This window comes from Bufo bufo, chromosome 7 (assembly GCF_905171765.1).
Source record: "Bufo bufo chromosome 7, aBufBuf1.1, whole genome shotgun sequence".
Taxonomy (NCBI): domain Eukaryota; kingdom Metazoa; phylum Chordata; class Amphibia; order Anura; family Bufonidae; genus Bufo; species Bufo bufo.
In genome coordinates, this window is record NC_053395.1 from 104,088,086 (window position 1) to 104,106,873 (window position 18,788).

Below are 18,788 nucleotides of genomic sequence, written 5' to 3' on the forward strand. Positions count from 1 at the left end.
TTTCAAATTTCCAAGAAAATTTCCCAAACCATTTTTGTAAGCAACAATTGAGTTATAAAGTGATTCTGAGGATCTTACGTAATAGAAACCATCCATAAAAACATTTTAGAAACTACACCCCTCAAATTATTGACAACTGTTGTTACAAACTTTGTTAACCCTTTAGTTGTTCCACAAGAATTAAAGGAAAATAGAGGTAAAGTTAAATTTTTTTTCCCAGATTTTTCATGTAAATCAATTTTTCTTGCAACACAGCAAGGGTTAACTGCAAAATAAACCTCAATGTGCATTGCCCTGATTCTGCAGTTTACAGAAATTCCCCATATGTGTTAGTAAAGTGCTGTAGGGTGTAACAGTGGCTACTGTGCGCCGCTGTTTCCCTGCTTACGCCGCAGTCCCGGACACCGTGTTCAGAGGTGATCTGCTGCCAGTGCTTCCCCATTCACCGCTGCAGTCCTGGGCTCTGTCCGTGTAGATACTGTTGTCCTGGGATCCACTCCACAGTTTCCTTTCAGCCCTGGCCACATTATGCTTGCTGATTGTTCCCTGCATCACTTCCCTAAGTGTCGGCGCACGTCACTTCCTGTGCTTTATGGGTTGAATCATGTGACCTCGCAGACCACTCCTAGTCCTCCTGCACATATATACAGTGGATAAAAAAAGTCTACACAACCCTGTTAAAATGTCAGGTTTTTGTGATGTAAAAAAATGAGACAAAGATAAATCATTACAGAACTTTTTCCACCTTTTAATGTGACCTATAAACCGTACAACTCAATTTAAAAACAATCTGAAATCTTTTAGATAGAGGGAAGAAAAAAAATATAAAAATAAACTAATATGGTTGCATAAGTGTGCACACCCTTAAACTAATACATTGTTGAAGCACCTTTTGATTTTATTACAGCACTCAGTCTTTTTGGGTCTGAGTCTATCAGCATGACACATTTTGACTCTTCTTTGCAAAAACACTCCAAATCTGTCAGAATGTGAGGGCATCTCCTGTGCACAGCCCTCTTCAGATCACCCCACAGATTTTCAATAGGATTCAGGTCTGGGCTCTGGCTGGGCCATTCCAAAACTTTAGGCTGGGTTCACACCTGAGCGTTTTACAGCGCGTTCCTACGCGCTGTAAAACGCTCAACAGGCAAGAACCAATGTTTCCCTATGGGAATGGTTCTCACCTGAGCGCTTCACAGCGCGTACGATCGCGCTGTAAAACGCCCAAAGAAGTACAGGAGCTTCTTTGGGGCGTCTTGTCGCGCGTTCCCGTACATAGACTTCCGGGAACGCGCGACAATGGGCGTTCGCTTATTCCGGAGCCGTGTCTGTAAACGCGCATAAAATCGCGCATACAGAGCGCTCCATCCCGTACGCTCAGGTCTCAACGCAGCGTAAATCTTCTTCTGGTGAAGCCATTCCTTTGTTGATTTGGATGTATGTTTTGGGTCGTTGTCATGCTAAAAGATGAAGTTCCTCTTCATATTCAGCTTTCTAGCAGAAGCCTGAATGTTTTGTGCCAATATTGACTGGTATTTGGATCTGTTCATAATTCCCTCTAGCTTAACTAAGGCCCCAGTGCCAGCTGAAGAAAAACAGCCCCAAAGCATGATGCTGCCACCACCATCCTTCACTGTGGGTATGGTGGTCTTTTGGTGATGTGCAGTGTTGTTTTTGCCCCAAACATATCTTTTGGAATTATGGCCAAAAATTTCAACCTTGGTTTCATCAGATCATAACACCTTTTCCCACATGCTTTTGGGAGACTTCAGATGTGTTTTTGCTAAATGTAGCCTGGCTTGGATGTTTTTCTTCATAAGAAAAGGCTTTCGTCTTGCCACTCTACCCAATAGCTACCCAATAGCCCAGACATATGAAGAATACGGGATATTGTTGTCACATGTACCACACAGCCAGTACTTGCCAGATATTCCTACAGCTCCTTAAATGTTGCTGTAGGCCTCTTGGTAGCCTCCCAGACCAGTTGTCTTGGTAATGTCACTGTTGTGCCATATTTTCTCCACTTGATGATGACTGTCTTCACTGTGTTCCATAGTATATCTAATGCCTTGGAAATTCTTTTGTACCCATCTCCTGTCTATATTTATATAGCACTTTATTTTCTATCTTCGTTAATAAGAAGATATAATGTATAATATTATTTTTTTTCTCTCTATATACCGTATTTATCGGCGTATAACACGCACCTTCATTTTAAGGGAAATTTCAGGAAAAAAAATTCAATTTCAAATAAAGAACTTTGAAGCAAAATAAGGGTAGCTCAGAACTTTTTTTTATTAATATTATTACCACTTATAAGGTAAATAATGTAAAAGGACAGTAAAAGCAACTGTTGATCTGTGGATGGCACTGTTATGGGGTGGGAGATCTGTGGATGGCATTGTTATGGGGTGGGAGATCTGTGGATGGTACTGCTATGGGGTGGGGGGATCTGTGGATGGAACTGTTATGGGGGGGATCTGTGGATGACACTGCTATATGTCATCCACAGATCCCCCTCATAACAGTGTCCCCCAATACACCAGCCCTCTGCTCACCGAAGTATTTATAAACGTGAATCCTTATCCTGTTATTAAGTTGAACTAACGCTGCGCTCTCCCATGTTCCCCTGTATCCCCACAGCACTTATGATTCACACGCTTCCATAGCAGGCAGAGCGGACGGCAGCAGTAACGTCACTCACTGACGTCGCGCGTCTGCTCCGCCTGCTTCATTCATAAAGGGGGCGGAGCAGGCGCTCGACGTCAGTGAGTGACGTTACTGCTGCCGTCTGCTCTGCCTGGTATTGAAGCTTAAGTAAGTGCTATGGGGATACAGGGGGGACATGGGAACATGGGAGAGGGCAGCGTTAGTTCAACTTAATAACAGGATAAGGATTCACGTTTATAAATACTTTGGTGAGCGGCGGGGCCCGGTGTAAGAGTACAGTGACTGCACCGGGCCCCGCCCCTAGTTACGGACTCCAGCCCCTCCTCTCTCCCGGCTCATACAGCGCAGTCTGTGATGCTGCATCTTTGCCGGGCCGCAATGAATATCGGCATATAACACGCATACATCATTTGCCCCCTATTTTCAGGGGGAAAAAGTGTGTGTTATACGCCGATAAATACGGTACATAAACAGAGAGTTCAGTGACATAATCTGTACCCAGTATGAATGACTATTTATTTAAATACTGTAGTAATTTAGAAGGTAAAAAACAAAAACAAAACAGTAATAAGGAGTACTAGAACTCCCCCTCATGTCCTTGCCACCAGAGCATGACCCTTTTTAGTACAATAAGTTCAACCTGTATCACTGTTCATCCTGCACCTCCTGGTTCATGAATAGAATGCCAGGCCTCTTAAGCTCTGCTAATCCTGATCTTTCATTACCAGTATGATAACCACTGCAGGATGTTCTCTGAGTGAAGACTGGGATTTATTTGCATAATAAATCTGTATAATATATCTGTATACACCACTCTATTATATACAGTACTGTATATGTGTAGCCACCATTCTATTGTAGATCTGTATACACCGCTCAATTAGTGTACAGTATGTCTTTAGATCTGTGACTGTACAAGTGGATTGGATGAATGGCCGAACTTGAGCCATTCCCACACACACACATATATATATATATATATATATATATACTGTAGATATGTGCATTATATTATATTATATTATTAACTGCACAGAATTGTGCACTACAAAAAAGGCTAACTGCCAAATTACAATAATGGCCTATAACCCTTCCTGCAATTTGGCAGATACCCGTTCTTGTAGGGGACAAACCTGTGCTAATGGCATACAGTAGTGCGCATACACTTATAATGATATAGTGCACATATACATATACAGTAATCGTTGATGGAAGCGTTGTCCATTAGTTATTAGTCTGCACACAACATATATCGCTACTAGTTATACCAGTCTACACAGAGCTTTGACCTCTCCACAGCACTTGTAGTTCCACCACAATAAACCACAAGGGTTATATGCCATTCATGTAATTTGGCAGGTAGCCTTTTTTGTAGTGGACAATTCTGTGCAGTTATCAATATAATATAATGCGCATATCTACAGTATATATATGTAGGAATGTCACAAGTTCGGCCATTCATATAATTTCATAGATAGCCGTTTTTGTGGTAAACAGTCGTGTATCTTGTATAGTGGTTATCTGCTCACTACAGTACTATTTTATGGTAGTAATAACATGAATTTTTGTGTTTTTATGCACTGTATATTATTTTATATATACAATATTTATATTGCATATATTTACTTATATACAAAAGGGTAGACACGGTACTTTCTTGTTTAATGTGTTTTGTCCCTAGTAATAGTGCCAACATACTGTCCAATAAAAGATGGATACTTTACTTTCAGGGAGTCCGCGATCCCGAGATATGTATGTGGTTGTATAGGGTTGTCCCCTCCCCCTTCCACTGCAGCATTGGCATGTGCACACCTGCTTGTTGTAGCAATATTTTATTGATTACAAAAATCGATGTATAAAAATTTATCATTAATTAATAAAAATATTAGAATGGATATATATGTACAAAAATATGTACTAATTAATAACTTTCGCCCCCCTACACTAGACACTTTCTTACCACATGTAGCATTTTCTTTCATGACGAGCGCACCTTCCTCTGTTAATCATTGCCGCAGCACACATACAACAGGCGCTCAGTGCGATCCTGCTACAGTATGTAGTTAGGATTGCACTTTCTGGCAGCATTACCATCTGGAGTCCCCATCAAAATCTCTCCCCGCCTGAACCCACCATAGCACCATCTCCCAAGATCCAGAGTCCCAATGTTAACTCCTTCTTAGCTGAATTGACTATTAAATAAAGTAACAGTTTTTTAATATTATTATAGACACACAGCGGGACTGCACTCCTCCTGCTGCGTCATCGCGCTTGTCACCGGCGCATACCGCCAGCATACAACTCTTCTATAATTGAAATAAAGACAAGTTAAATATTTTCATTACCTATACATGACTATGTATATATAGTTACACCTTCTTTCGCAGATTTAGTGTAGATATCCCTGCAATTAAGATATAGATCTTCTCTCTATCACATAATTAAGATATCGGGGATATCTACACTAAAGCTGGGGAGACTATATTACCGGACTAAGGCCTCTTTCACACTTGCGTTGTCCGGATCCGGCGTGTACTCCACTTGCCGGAATTACACTCCGGATCCGGAAAAACGCAAGTGTACTGAAAGCATTTGAAGACGGAACCGTCTTCCAAATGCTTTCAGTGTTACTATGGCACCCAGGACGCTATTAAAGTCCTGGTTGCCATAGTAGGAGCGGGGAGCGGGGGAGCGGTATACTTACAGTCCGTGCGGCTCCCGGGGCGCTCCAGAATGACGTCAGAGCGCCCCATGCGCATGGATGACGTGATCCATGCGATCACGTGATCCATGCGCTTGGGGCGCCCTGACGTCACTCTGGAGCGCCCGGGGAGCCGCACGGACGGTAAGTACACTGCTCCCCCGCTCCCCGCTACACTTACCATGGCTGTCAGGACTTTAGCGTCCCGGCAGCCATGGTAACCACTCTGAAAAAGCTAAATGTCGGCTCCGGCAATGCGCCGAAACGACGTTTAGCTTAAGGCCGGATCCGGATCAATGCCTTCCAATGGGCATTAATTCCGGATCCGGCCTTGCGGCAAGTGTTCCGGATTTTTGGCCGGAGCAAAAAGCGCAGCATGCTGCGGTATTTTCTCCGGCCAACAAACGTTCCGTACCGGAACTGAAGACATCCTGATGCATCCTGAACGGATTACTCTCCATTCAGAATGCATTAGGATAATCCTGATCAGGATTCTTCCGGCATAGAGCCCCGACGACGGAACTCTATGCCGGAAGACAATAACGCAGGTGTGAAAGAGCCCTAAGGATCGGAGAGACTCATACTCTGGCTCAGTGGAGAAATTCAGAACTATATATGGAACATTAAGATATATAGGGATTGATGATATACAGATTGAATATAGGGCTTTGATTACATATAGCAAAGTGTATTGTGTAGTGTAATTACCTACTTTAGATTAACACTGCCATCTACTGGCTTTGTTATGTATTGCAGCTGCAGTAGTAACGTTATGCGAAAAAAAGGTGATACAACTGTAGAAACACTTGGCTGTGAAAATAAAAAGTTAAATTTTTTCTAATAAAATGTTGCTTTACCCCCAAATTTTTCATTCTTACAAGGTGTAACAGGAGAAATAGCACCCCATAATTTGTTCCCCATTTTCTCTTGAATATTGCAACACCCCATATGTGGTCGTAAACAGAAAGGAAGGCGTGCCATATGGCTTTTGCAGTGCAGATTTTGATGATTGGTTTATGGGCATCATTGGCTTTTATTTTTTGAGCAATTGTCTTATGTGGGGGTTCATTCTTTGCGAGATGAGGTGACATTTCCATTGGTACCATTTTGGGCTACATATGACTTTTTGATATTAGATATGCATTTTGTGAGGCGATGTGACAAAAAATGACTGCCCTGGCAGGTTGTTACGGTCTATATGGACATGGTGTTACCTACTATGTCTACTTATCTTTTTTTTTTTTTACAATTTTTTTTATAACTTTATTTTGGGAAAAGGGCAACTTTTTTACTTTTTTTTCCCCCCACTATGAGATTTTAACTTTTGGAGGTCTGATCCCCTGTTAAATGCATTACAGTATATGTGTATTGTAATACTTGGCTATAAGTGTATTACACAGTGTAATACACTGACAGCCTGCTTGCCTGTGAGACCCGGGGGGTTTCCATGGAAGGCATCGGCCTACCTTCCCAGCCATCAGGTTCCCGTTACCCCCCCCTCCACATGCCACAGTCAAAGCTGACCGCGGCATAGCAAGTGTTAAAGCATTGATGTTTTCACTGATGCCGACACATACAGCAGGGGCATGGCTGTCAGGAACAGTCGGACCCATGCTGCTGAACGGGCGGGCTCAGCTCCTGCACCTGCCCGATCAGTGCGCTGTAGCAGTACGACGCAGGGCAAGTCACCTCCTGGTCGGGAAGGGGGTTAATATTTATTTTTTTAATATTTTTTCATTATTGGTACATAGTTAATACTGTTGAAAAAAGACACAAGTCCATCAAGTTCAACCAAAGGATAGGTGGGGACGTGAATCCCAGAAGGAAGTGAGACTCAGACTTCTACACGTTTTCATACGCATTAATGTCATTTACTTTTAAGAATTTATCTAAGGCTACTTTCACACTTGCGTTCGGAGCGGATCCGTCTGGTGTCTGCACAGACGGATCCGCTCCTATAATGCAAAAGATGGTATCCGTTCAGAACGGATCCGTCTGCATAACAGTTTTTTTCAGATCAGATTTTTCACTTTGTGAAAACTCAGATCCGACAGTATATTCTAACACAGAGGCGTTCCCATGGTGATGGGGACACTTCAAGTTAGAATATACTAAAAGAACTGTGTACATAACTGCCCCCTGCTGCCTGGCAGCACCCGATCTCTTACAGGGGGCTGTGATCCGCACAATTAACCTCTCAGGTGCCGCACCTGAGTGGTTATTTGTGCGTATCATAGCCCCCTGTAAGAGATTGGGTGCTGCCAGGCAGCAGACCCCCTCCCTCCCCTGTATTTAATTCATTGGTGGCCAGTGCGGCCCTCCCTCCCCTGTATTTAACTCATTGGTGGCCAGTGCGGCCCGCTCTGGCCACTAATGAGTTAAATACAAGGGAGGGAGGGGGGGCCGCACTGGCCACCAATGAGTTAAATACAGGGGAGGGAGGGGGGCCGCACTGGCCACCAATGAGTTAAATACAGGGGAGGGAGGGAGGGGGGCCGCACTGGCCACCAATGAGTTAAATACAGGGGAGGGAGGGAGGGGGGCCGCACTGGCCACCAATAAGTTAAATACAGGGGAGGGAGGGGGGTCTGCCCCCTGCTGCCTGGCAGCACCCGATCTCTTACAGGGGGCTATGATACGCACAATTAATTGTGCTTATCACAGCCCCCCGTAAGAGATCAGGTGCTGCCAGGCAGCAGGGGGCAGTTATGTACACAGTTCTTTTAGTATATTCTAACTTGAAGCGTCCCCATCACCATGGGAACGCCTCTGTGTTAGAATATACTGTCGGATCTGAGTCTCACGATCTAACTCAAATCCGATGGTATATTCTAACATAGAGGCGTTCCCATGGTGAAGTTAAAATATACCATCGGATTGGAGAAAACTCAGATCCGATGGTATATTAATAGGGACTCCTGAATTTACATTGAAAGTCAATAGGGGACGGATCCGTTTGCAATTGCACCATATTGTGTCAACGCCAAACGGAGCCGTCCCCATTGACTTGCAATATAAGTCTGGACGGATCCGTTTGGCTCCGCACGGCCAGGCGGACACCAAAACGCTGCAAGCTGTGTTCGGGTGTCCGCCTGCTGAGCAGAACGGAGGCCAAACGGTGCCAAACTGAGGCATTCTGAGCGGATCCGCATCCACTCAGAATGCATTGGGGCTGTACGGATCCGTTCGGGGCCGCTTGTGAGAGCCTTCAAACGGAACTCACAAGCGGAACCCCGAACGCAAGTGTGAAAGTAGCCTAAACCTGTTTTAAAACTGGCCACTGTTCCTGCTGTGACCACATCCTGAGGTAGTCTAACTCCACAGATTCACAGTTCTTACAGTAAAGAAATTTTGACACTTCTGGAGACTGAACTTTTTCTTGTCCAGTCGGAGGCAGTGCCCCCTTGTCTTTTGAGGGCATTTGACAATAAAGATAATTAAAAATCTTGGACAACCTCTATAATTGTTTAAAATAAAATACAAGTTATAAATAGTCATTGGTTTCTCCAGTGCTGTTCTCTGTGGCACTGGTAAGGCACTCCTACCGCTTTTTGTTTACAAACAGCCTCAGTGATGTGCCTAGATATGGCATGTTACCGGTGAAACCAATTATTGTCTTCAGTGGCCTACAGCTGAGGACAGTGATTGGCAGCAGCGGTTTCATGCCATATCAAGACACGTCACCTCTCCTGTTTGAAAAGAAATAATGAAAGGAGTAATGGACCAGCGCTTACAGAGAATGCTGCTGAGTAAATAGATCATGTTTTTTTATTTTACGCAACGGCTTGTCTGAGATTTTTAATTTTCTTGAACAGCCCCTTTAAAGTATTGGGGCCTCAGTCCACTAGAAAATGTGGTGAGTCTGTTGCTCACAGCCATTTTTATAGCTCCTTGCAACCCTTTGTTTGTTGAGAAAAATAATTATATGCCCTTAGAATTCACTGGGCCATATTTAAGTGTAGTGTCTGCTAGATGCATTACTTCTAGAGGAAAATATCTTGGCAATGCTGCGTAGCACTGAGAGATCAATCAAATCCATAGTCAGAGATACGTTGAGATCAGGGGAGGCAGAATTTATGCAATCCAATAGACATTCTAAGGTCAGGTCAGGCAACGAAGGGTCAAATTCGGGAAACATGCAGAGGTGACATGGAAATGGCACACCTTTCCAGGAACTTATTGCTCAGGCACCTTCCCACAAGGGAAGATACCTCATACACCCCAAGCTGTCAAGAAGCAGGCCGCAACCTGTGTGGAGGGACAGAACTAACTCTGCAGCTGGGCACATCAGGAAGCAGAGGGGTCTGTGCCACCAGAGTGATGGAGCAGGTAAGCAGAGCAGCTGTGGCCATAGGCTTCAACTACATCATTACCCCCTCCCCCTTTACGCCTTCTCCATTTTGGCCCAGACAGTTGCAAAAATTTATTCAGAAGAACCATTACAGTAGTGTTTTCAGTAGGCTTCTACGATCTCTCCTCTGGACCAAAATCTCTCCAGTCCTTCAGGAAGAAGGTTTTCCTTTGACTTTAATATCCTTGACCTCTTACTCATTTTTTGAACCAATAGGAGTAGAAGCAGATGCATCTGGAATATAAGTGGAACATCTGGTTATACAAGGCTACAGCCAATCACTGGCAGTGGCGGTGACCAGCTCCCCTTACATCATGACAAATGGTCACATCTTGACCTTGGACATGGCCTGAGTCTTTGGCAGGGGCAGTTTTTCCTGGCAATAAATTGATGGAGCAGTCTTGGGGCTGATGTTGTCGAATCTCGGCCTCCTTTTTGTCAAAGACATCCTTATAGCTGGCATACACAGGAGGAAGACCCTGCCAACTGGGCATAACAATTGGTCTTTGGACAGGAAATACAGAAGTCAGGCATCGTGAATGACACTGTATGCTTTAATGAAGAATCTGCTGTTGTCTCAGTCAAGGAGCCACAGGAGCCTGAAGACAAAGCCATGTCAACCTTAACAGGAGGGGGCTGATAGACTTTGGCAGGACATAGAATGAGATTTTCTAGAAGTTAAGATGTCCCACCAGGAAGTCTATGGCACAGTGGCATAATGAATGCATTCTGGAAAGAAGCACTGTTGACAGACATCACTACCAAGGACTTCTCCAGGTACACAGTAGGTATGTGGTGCCAAGTCACCAAGCCCTGATGCAGGATGTTACCTGCCAAAGTGGACTCCATGAAGACCTGGACCCCACTGCACAACAGTGTCACAGAAACAGTAAACAGTTACCCTAGACCAGGGATGGGCAACCTGCGGCTCTCCAGCTGTTGTAAAACTACAACTCCCAGTATGCCCAGTCTGCCTACAGCTATTAGCCTACAGCAGGGCATGATGGGATTTGTAGTTTTACAACAGCTATAGAGCTGCAGTTTGCCCATCTCTGCCCTAGACACTGGAGTCCTGCTTTGACAGGACAGGTCTTCATGAACTTTATGCTGTCACAGCTTGACAGTCTACCTGAATGGCAATTCTAGGCAGGAGTTGAAGAAAATGAAGCATAGGCTTTTAGAAGGTTGGTGACACTATGGGGTTTCTCGTCCCTGTTGTCTCCCTGAGGCGCTCCCTAAATTGATTAATACGGGTGGAGAGGGAAATCATACAGGATTACTGGTACTTCCCAACCTGTCAGTTCATCTTTAATACGCCCTGACAGACCTGCCAAAAAGTCAGCCAACTGGACCTCTTTGTTCCAAGACAGCTATGAGGCAAAGGTACAGAACTGTATTGCATATTTTCCCATAGTAAGGATGACCTGGCAGAGTCAAAGCAATGAAGAGACAGCTGAAGCTGTCCGGCTGTGTTCTTCAAAGACCTCTTTGGATTGTGGGAGGAAAAGTAGATTACCATGTGAAAAGTCCCAAAGATTATAGGTGAGTGGGTCAACCCAGTCCTAGATGGAAGTGGACCAGGCTTTTCTGGACCGAAGGGACACCAGGAAGGAAACCTACTGTAGAAAACTGGTGAACTCACAATGCATGGTGCCTTGGTTCAGAAACCTGCAGCAGGACTTGTGGTCTCCCTCAACGTGGAGACAGAGGCAGGCTGGTACCACTTTAGGCAGAAGCTAGCTGTAGCATGGTACTTAAGCTATGCTTTGTGGTTGCGGGACTGCAGAAGAAATGGACAGACAGTTCAGATGAGCAGTGATGGTATTGAGGTTTAGCAGTAGTTGCTCCTGGTTAGTTAGCTCCTTTAAACCTTCATGCAGACTCCTCTTGGGTGGGCCAGCTGGATCAATTCCCTGTGCAAGCTGATATGAAGAGGATATGAATCTTCTGGCAATATAAAATCTTAGGGCTTCTGCTAAGGGCATAATCTAAATGGCCCCCTGGTTTTCATCCTTTAACTCCTATACAGGGGTAGACTTTGCTGCAAGGGAACCACCACGCTGCTACTTCTTGGAGTAGTCTCTGATAGAGTGATGATTGACCAACGGGGGTCAAGAGACAGTGGTGCAGAACACTGAGGGATCAGGCAAAACCATAGTCAGGGACAAACTGAGTTCAGGGCAGGCAGAATTCATATAATCCTAGACAGTTCTAGGTCAGGAAGGGCAACTTGGGGTCAGAATGGAGGTCAGGCAGCAAATGGTCAAATCCAGGAAACAGGCAAAAGTTGGTACACTATCTCAAAAAGTAAAAAATAAAATAAAAATTTAAGCAATATAGCAAAAGTCAGTTAAAGGGGTATTCCAGTTAGATTAAGTTATCCCCTATTCTAATAATTAGATTGGTATGGGTCCTACCTCTGGGTCCCCATACCCACTGCAGCCTATAATGAACGGAGTGACCGATCACACATGTGCATGGCCTCTCCATTCGTTTCTTTGAGATAGCCGAGTACAGCGCTTGGCTATCTGCGGAATTCCCATAGACATTAATGGAGCAGCTGCACGCATTCGCAACTTGCTTCTCTGTTCATTTCAGGATGGCTGCAGAGGGTAATCTGTGGGGTTCCCAGTGATAGGACTCCCACCGATCTAATAGTTATTCCCTATTCTGTGGATAGAGGATAATTTAATCTAACTGGAATACCCCTTTAAGAGGCAGAAACAAGCTGAAAAAATGAGAAGGGGAGAGATCAGGAGAAAATGAAAGCTTTAGTTCTGTTCTGTGTGTCTTCATCACCACCATATCCTTAACCCCTTCGGTACAGCGCTGAAGCGAACTGCAAACAGGGCTTTTTCAAACAGCAGAGACAGCGGCTAATCACTGCAATGAGCAATAATGCTGATCACAGTCAATAAAGCCTTTAGATGCCGTGATCAAGTGAGATCACGGCATCTAAAGGGTGAAAAACCCAGAAGCTCGTGCTTCTTACTGGCATCCTCTGTGGCCAATGAGGATGCCGGTAATTGATTTCAATCCGCTGGGTCTCTCTAAGCCTTAGGAGACCCAGGGCATTGAAGCTGCAGTTCTTATTTTGGCCATCAGGTGGTAGGCATACATACATAAGAAATGAGCAATTCTGTTGTTCATTTAAAAAAAATAATGGATTTTGTAGGCTCAAATAGGAGCTTCAAAATCATTAAAAAAAGTAAACAAAAAAAAAGTTAAAATGTATACTTTTAAAAATATAAAAAGTTTAAATCAACCTTTCTATAGAATAAAAAAAATAAAATAAATACATAAATAACAAAAAATATATACATCATGAGTATCATCGCGACCGAAAACGCCCTTACTATTAAAATATAAAAATATTTTTTCAGGACGTCCTCCATGAAAGCACCACATGGAGGATGACTCCCCGCCCACTATTGGGACAGGAACAGAGAGGTTAAAAGCACCCACCCCCCACCAACCAGTGTTTTTTCCTGTCCCAATAATGGGGGTCTCTGAACCCGGACAATGGCCGGGGGTTGGATTGGGGGGCATGTTCCTCTCCTTCCACCCCTTTTAGACTTGCTAAAATCCTCTAAACTGGGTGTTTCTTAGTTGCACATGCAGCGGGCGACTTTAAAGGGCTTCTGTCACCCCATTAAACCGTTTTTTTTTTTTCTTTACTAATAATCCCTACACTGCGATCTCTGCATACATAAGCTAATTAATGATTTTCGTTCAGTAGAATTTGCTAAAAATCGATTTTTGAAATATGCAAATTACCTTGCTACCAGCAAGTATGGCGGCTACTTGCTGGTAGCAGGCGCATCCTCCGATCGTAATGACGCCCCCTCCGCTTGTTGATTGACAGGGCCAGGGAACGGAATCGTTCTCTGCTGGCCCTGCCTGTTTTCATTCAATATCTGGCGCCTGCGCCGCGGCTGTACCTATCTTCAATCTGCGCAGGCGCACTGAGAGGCGGCCACTCACTCGGCCGCTCGCTCCTCGATGCGCCTGTGCCGGGTGTAGATGTGACGTCATCGGCGCAGGCGCATTGAGGATGGAGCGGCTGAGTGAGTGGCCGCCTCTCAGTGCGCAGATTGAAGATAGGTACGGCCGCGGCGCCGGCGCCAGATATTGAATGAAAACAGGCAGGGCCAGCAGAGAACGATTCCGTTCCCTGGCCCTGTCAATTAACAAGCGGCTGCTACCTTGGGTGCGGCTGCTACCTTGGGTAGGGTATGATTTTTGCGGGATAAGATGACTGTTTTATTGGCACTATTTTGGGGTGCGTGGAACTTTTTGATCGCTTGCTATTACACTTTTTCTGATATAAGGTGACAAAAAATTGTTAGGTCATGTGATATTTTTATAGAGCAAATTATTATTCACAGAAGTTCGGGCTTGGGATCGGTGTTCTGTAGATTGTATTATTTTCCCTTATAACATGGTTATAAGGGAAACTAATAGCATTCTGAATACAGAATGCATAGTACAATAGCGCTGGAGGGGTTAAAAAAATATAAAAAATAATTTAACTCACCTTAATCCACTTGATCGCGCAGCCCGACTTCTCTTCTGTCTTCTTCTTTGCTGTGTGCAGGAAAAGGACCTGTGGTGACGTCACTCCGGTCATCACATGGTCCGTCACATGATCATTTACCATGGTGATGGATCATGTGATGACCGGAGTGACGTCACCACAGGTCCTTTTCCTGCACACAGCAAAGAAGAAGACAGAAGAGAATCCGGGCTGCACGATCAAGTGGATTAAGGTGAGTAAAATTTTTATTTTATTTTTTCAACCCCTCCAGCGCTATTGTACTATGCATTCTGTATTCAGAATGCTATTATTTTCCCTTATAACCATGTTATAAGGGAAAATAATAATGATCGGGTCTCCATCCCGATCGTCTCCTAGCAACTGTGCGTGTAAATCACACCGCATGGGGCCTGCATTACGTGAAAAACGCACAAAGAGGAGCATGCTGCGATTTTCACGCAACGCACAAGTAATGTGTGAAAATCACCGCTCATGTGCACAGCCCCATAGAAATGAATTGGTCAGGATTCAGTGCGGGTGCAATTCTTTCAACTCACGCATCGCATCCGCGCGGAATACTCGCCCGTGTGAAAGGGGCCTTAGAGACACCAAAGGCAAGCTAATAGGGCCACAAAAGTCCTTTTAAGGACTGGTATAGTTGTGCTATCGATAGGTGTGACATACTGAGGGGTGTAATATACTTATAATATACTTTCTACCATAGAAAGTATATTATAGTGCATTTGTTTTCTGAAGCATTTGTGTGCGGTTCTGCTGAGATACCGCAGCTATACAGAGGGACAAACGCTATTGAAACAACTAATTGCAACTGGTGTGATATACCAGTTGCCCCCCCAAAAAACTGATATTCAGCCTGCATTTGTGGGAGGGGCGGAGGCTCTTCATATACGAGCCACACCCTCACTTCCAGGCGTGTGTTTTCAGGTGCACAGCTGCTGCTGGGTGTCATTAGCAAACTAGCTTCTCTGGTGGTAGGATTCTTTCTTTGCAGCATGGAGCTTCTTATTTTGCTCTTTGCTACCGTGGTATGCACGCGCCATACTATGTAAGTAGGTTGGGCCGGGGCCATCTCTTTCCTGGCCGGTCGGAACCGATTTTGCTAGTGAACGGGAGGCTTTGCCTCAGAATCTGCTACCTCCGGTTTGTTCGTTGGGCCTAAATACTTTTATTTTCTTTTCAACTTTGTTTGTTGGTAATAGGAGTTAGTTCCTATAAATCTTACAAGTTTCACTTTTCTTCGTTTGTCTCGTATGAAAAGTTACTTCAGCCGGTTTGCTGTAAAGAAAGAGTTACCCGGGCTGCACGTGACGTCATGTTTGGAGATCGGACGCAGCGTTTAATGTTTAGGCCTCTTGCTGTAGCTGTACCTGTTCCTTGCCATGTGTCTCCCCTGCTACCACCATCTTTAGACTTCATGTATTTCACTGCTCCATGTACTTAAAAACCCTGCCGCACTTTCATGCTCTGCTGTTATCCTGAGCGGCATTTACACTTTCGGCTTTTATTTTATGTCTTATGCTGCATCCGCACGTCCTTACTGTCCTGCACTTTTCTACTCTTGGTTCGTATTCACTCAGATTGGTCTTACATTCAAGCTGCATTCACCTGTTGGCTGTTACATCTCATTCCGTCCCCAGCCGACAGCCGGATCTGTATTACACGCCTGTTATCACATGTTGTATACTCGGCTTACAGCCATAGCTGCTACTGTTACTCCGTTTTCATGCTCTGGATGCACCACCCTGGTGTTCCCACCTTGCTCCACTCACAACCAGAGCTGCGTTTATACCAAATTTCATGCTCTGCTTATACCCAAAGTTGTGTTCACACTTCTACTGCTACACCAAGTCGTATACCCCACTCACCAAAGCCGCTTTCCATGTCTGCTGTCACATTAAGTTAATATTCTGTTCACATCCAAAGCTGTGTCCGCGTGTCTGCTTTAACATCTTGTCCTATACTCCTTTCACTACTAGAGCTGCGTCCACATGTCTGGTTTCGCATCACGTCAATACTCTGCTCACTTTCAGGTTGTATTTATACGTCTGCTTTATACCATGCTTTTCATGCACTACCCATACTCAGAGCTGCGCCCATACCATGTTTTTTAGGTACCACTCACATCCAAAGCTGCATTCACCCATTTATTGTTACATCATTTGTTGTACTCTGCTCCCACTCAAAGCTACATTCTCCTGTTCATTGCTACGTCATGGTTTTGCTCAATCTCACTGGGGCAGTCTGCACCCACCGCTCTGGTACCTCTCTCCCGACAAACATAACTGCGTTCTTTTCAGGCTTACGTTCCCTTCCTCGGTGGTCTGTTACATTCCATAGGCCTACTTTCTGTTTTAATCCTGGTTCATATTCACTCAGACTGGTCTCCTTTTACTTCTGGTTCGTATTCACTCAGATTGGTCTCCTGCCCCAGTTCACCAAACAGCTCCTCAGCAGAGGTCAGTGGGCCAGTAAGTTTCCTGCTATGTTTTCACAGCTGTTTATTTGTTTGTCACGATAAGAGACTTCTCTTAGCGAACTTGCAATGCCTCAGGCTCTTGTTTTTTCTCCCATCTCTGTTTCAATTTCATGTTTACGTTTATGGTTCGCGGTGGTTAGTGTTTTATGTATGCACGTGCTTCGGATTACTAATGTCTATATTTTTAACGCCTGTTGGCAGTCATCTTCCTTAGGCCACCTTCTAGCCAATCCAATCATTCAAGTCGCTTCATATGCCATCAGGTCCGCCTTACGTTTTAATTACTTATTGTCACCGCAACGTCATCCCTCTGTCTTCGGGGGCCCTATGACTGATCCGGCCTCATGGCTCTGGGGGCCCCATGACCGTTTTTTCATGTTTTGTTTGTTAGGGGTACGACATGGTTGTAGGCTGGTTAGTGTTCCAGGTTTGCTGTTGGAGGGGGTCATGGTTATGCGAGTCCCCAAGGCATTCTGGTGCTGCATAAGTGGTTTATTAAAAAAAAAAAAAATCATAAGAGGCTCGCACGAGTGGCTCTTTGCTTATAGGACCTCACGACTGGCATCGTCATTTGTAGTTTGCACGGTCATCTGATACTTGTTCCGCCATAAGAGGCTCTCACGCATGGCTCCCGCCATAAGAGGCTCTCACGCATGGCTCCCGCCATAAGGGTCTCTCACGCATGGCTCCCGCCATAAGGGTCTCTCACGCATGGCTCCCGCCATAAGGGTCTCTCACGCATGGCTCCCGCCATAAGGGTCTCTCACGCATGGCTCCCGCCATAAGGGTCTCTCACGCATGGCTCCCGCCATAAGGGTCTCTCACGCATGGCTCCCGCCATAAGGGTCTCTCACGCATGGCTCCCGCCATAAGGGTCTCTCACGCATGGCTCCCGCCATAAGGGTCTCTCACGCATGGCTCCCGCCATAAGGGTCTCTCACGCATGGCTCCCGCCATAAGGGACTCTCACGCATGGCTCCCGCCATAAGGGACTCTCACGCATGGCTCTTGGCTTAGAGGATTTCACAATTGTCATCGACATTGGTAGGTCATACGGCCATCTGATACTATTTTCCATGGCACACCTTTCAGAAGTTTTCTTTTGTTCATTTATATTTTACAGATTAGTACTTGCGGTTCATTTCAGCCTCATTTCATTAAGAAGCTTTACCCCATGTCTTTGTCTTTCTAGGTTATCGAGTCCCGGTTGATTACTAAACCGTTGGGTTAAGCCCCAATATTTTCCCCAGTCGTCCTTAATTCTAAGGTTCGCATCCCGGCGGCTGCCCGGGCCCATGGGCCCCTGGTGGTTGCTTCGGCCCCATGGCTTCAGGGGTCCGACCAATGGTTGTCTGTCCACCTGTGCAGCTATGCTTTTAAATGACTCATATCTTTACCTGCTTGCCAGCTTATGTTATTCAGGTTTAATTTTAGTTTATGCCCGTTATTATCTCCATTTTCTGTCACGTTTCCCTTCGTCTTTTCAGGTCATACAGTTGAACTCATATTGGGGTCACCTTCCACGTCGGTCAGGTCTCGTTCCTAACGATATTTCACCTTGCATGTTATTCAGGCCACGTAGTTTATCTTGGGTATCGCCTGCCACATCGGTCAGGCTCATGGTTTAGTTTCACCTGCACCTTATTCAGGTCACTTTTTATAGTCATAATTATAAAAAAATAATAATAATAATAACTCGGCCCCATGGCTTCGGGGGCCCGATGACCGCTTCGGCCCCATGGCTTCGGGGGCCCGATGACCGCTTCGGCCCCATGGCTTCGGGGGCCCGATGACCGCTTCGGCCCCATGGCTTCGGGGGCCCGATGACCGCTTCGGCCCCATGGCTTCGGGGGCCCGATGACCGCTTCGGCCCCATGGCTTCGGGGGCCCGATGACCGCTTCGGCCCCATGGCTTCGGGGGCCCGATGACCGCTTTGGCCCCATGGCTTCGGGAGCCCGATGACCGCTTTGGCCCCATGGCTTCGGGGGCCCGATGACCGCTTTGGCCCCATGGCTTCGGGGGCCCGATGAC

At 45.4% G+C, this 18,788-nt stretch overlaps 1 protein-coding gene across 1 annotated transcript in view; it reads left to right on the forward strand.

The window, feature by feature from the left end:
- Positions 1 to 18,788, forward strand: part of STAT1 (signal transducer and activator of transcription 1) — a 1,318,258-nt gene that overhangs the window by 246,118 nt on the left and 1,053,352 nt on the right. The gene's annotated exons all lie outside the window — the stretch shown is intronic.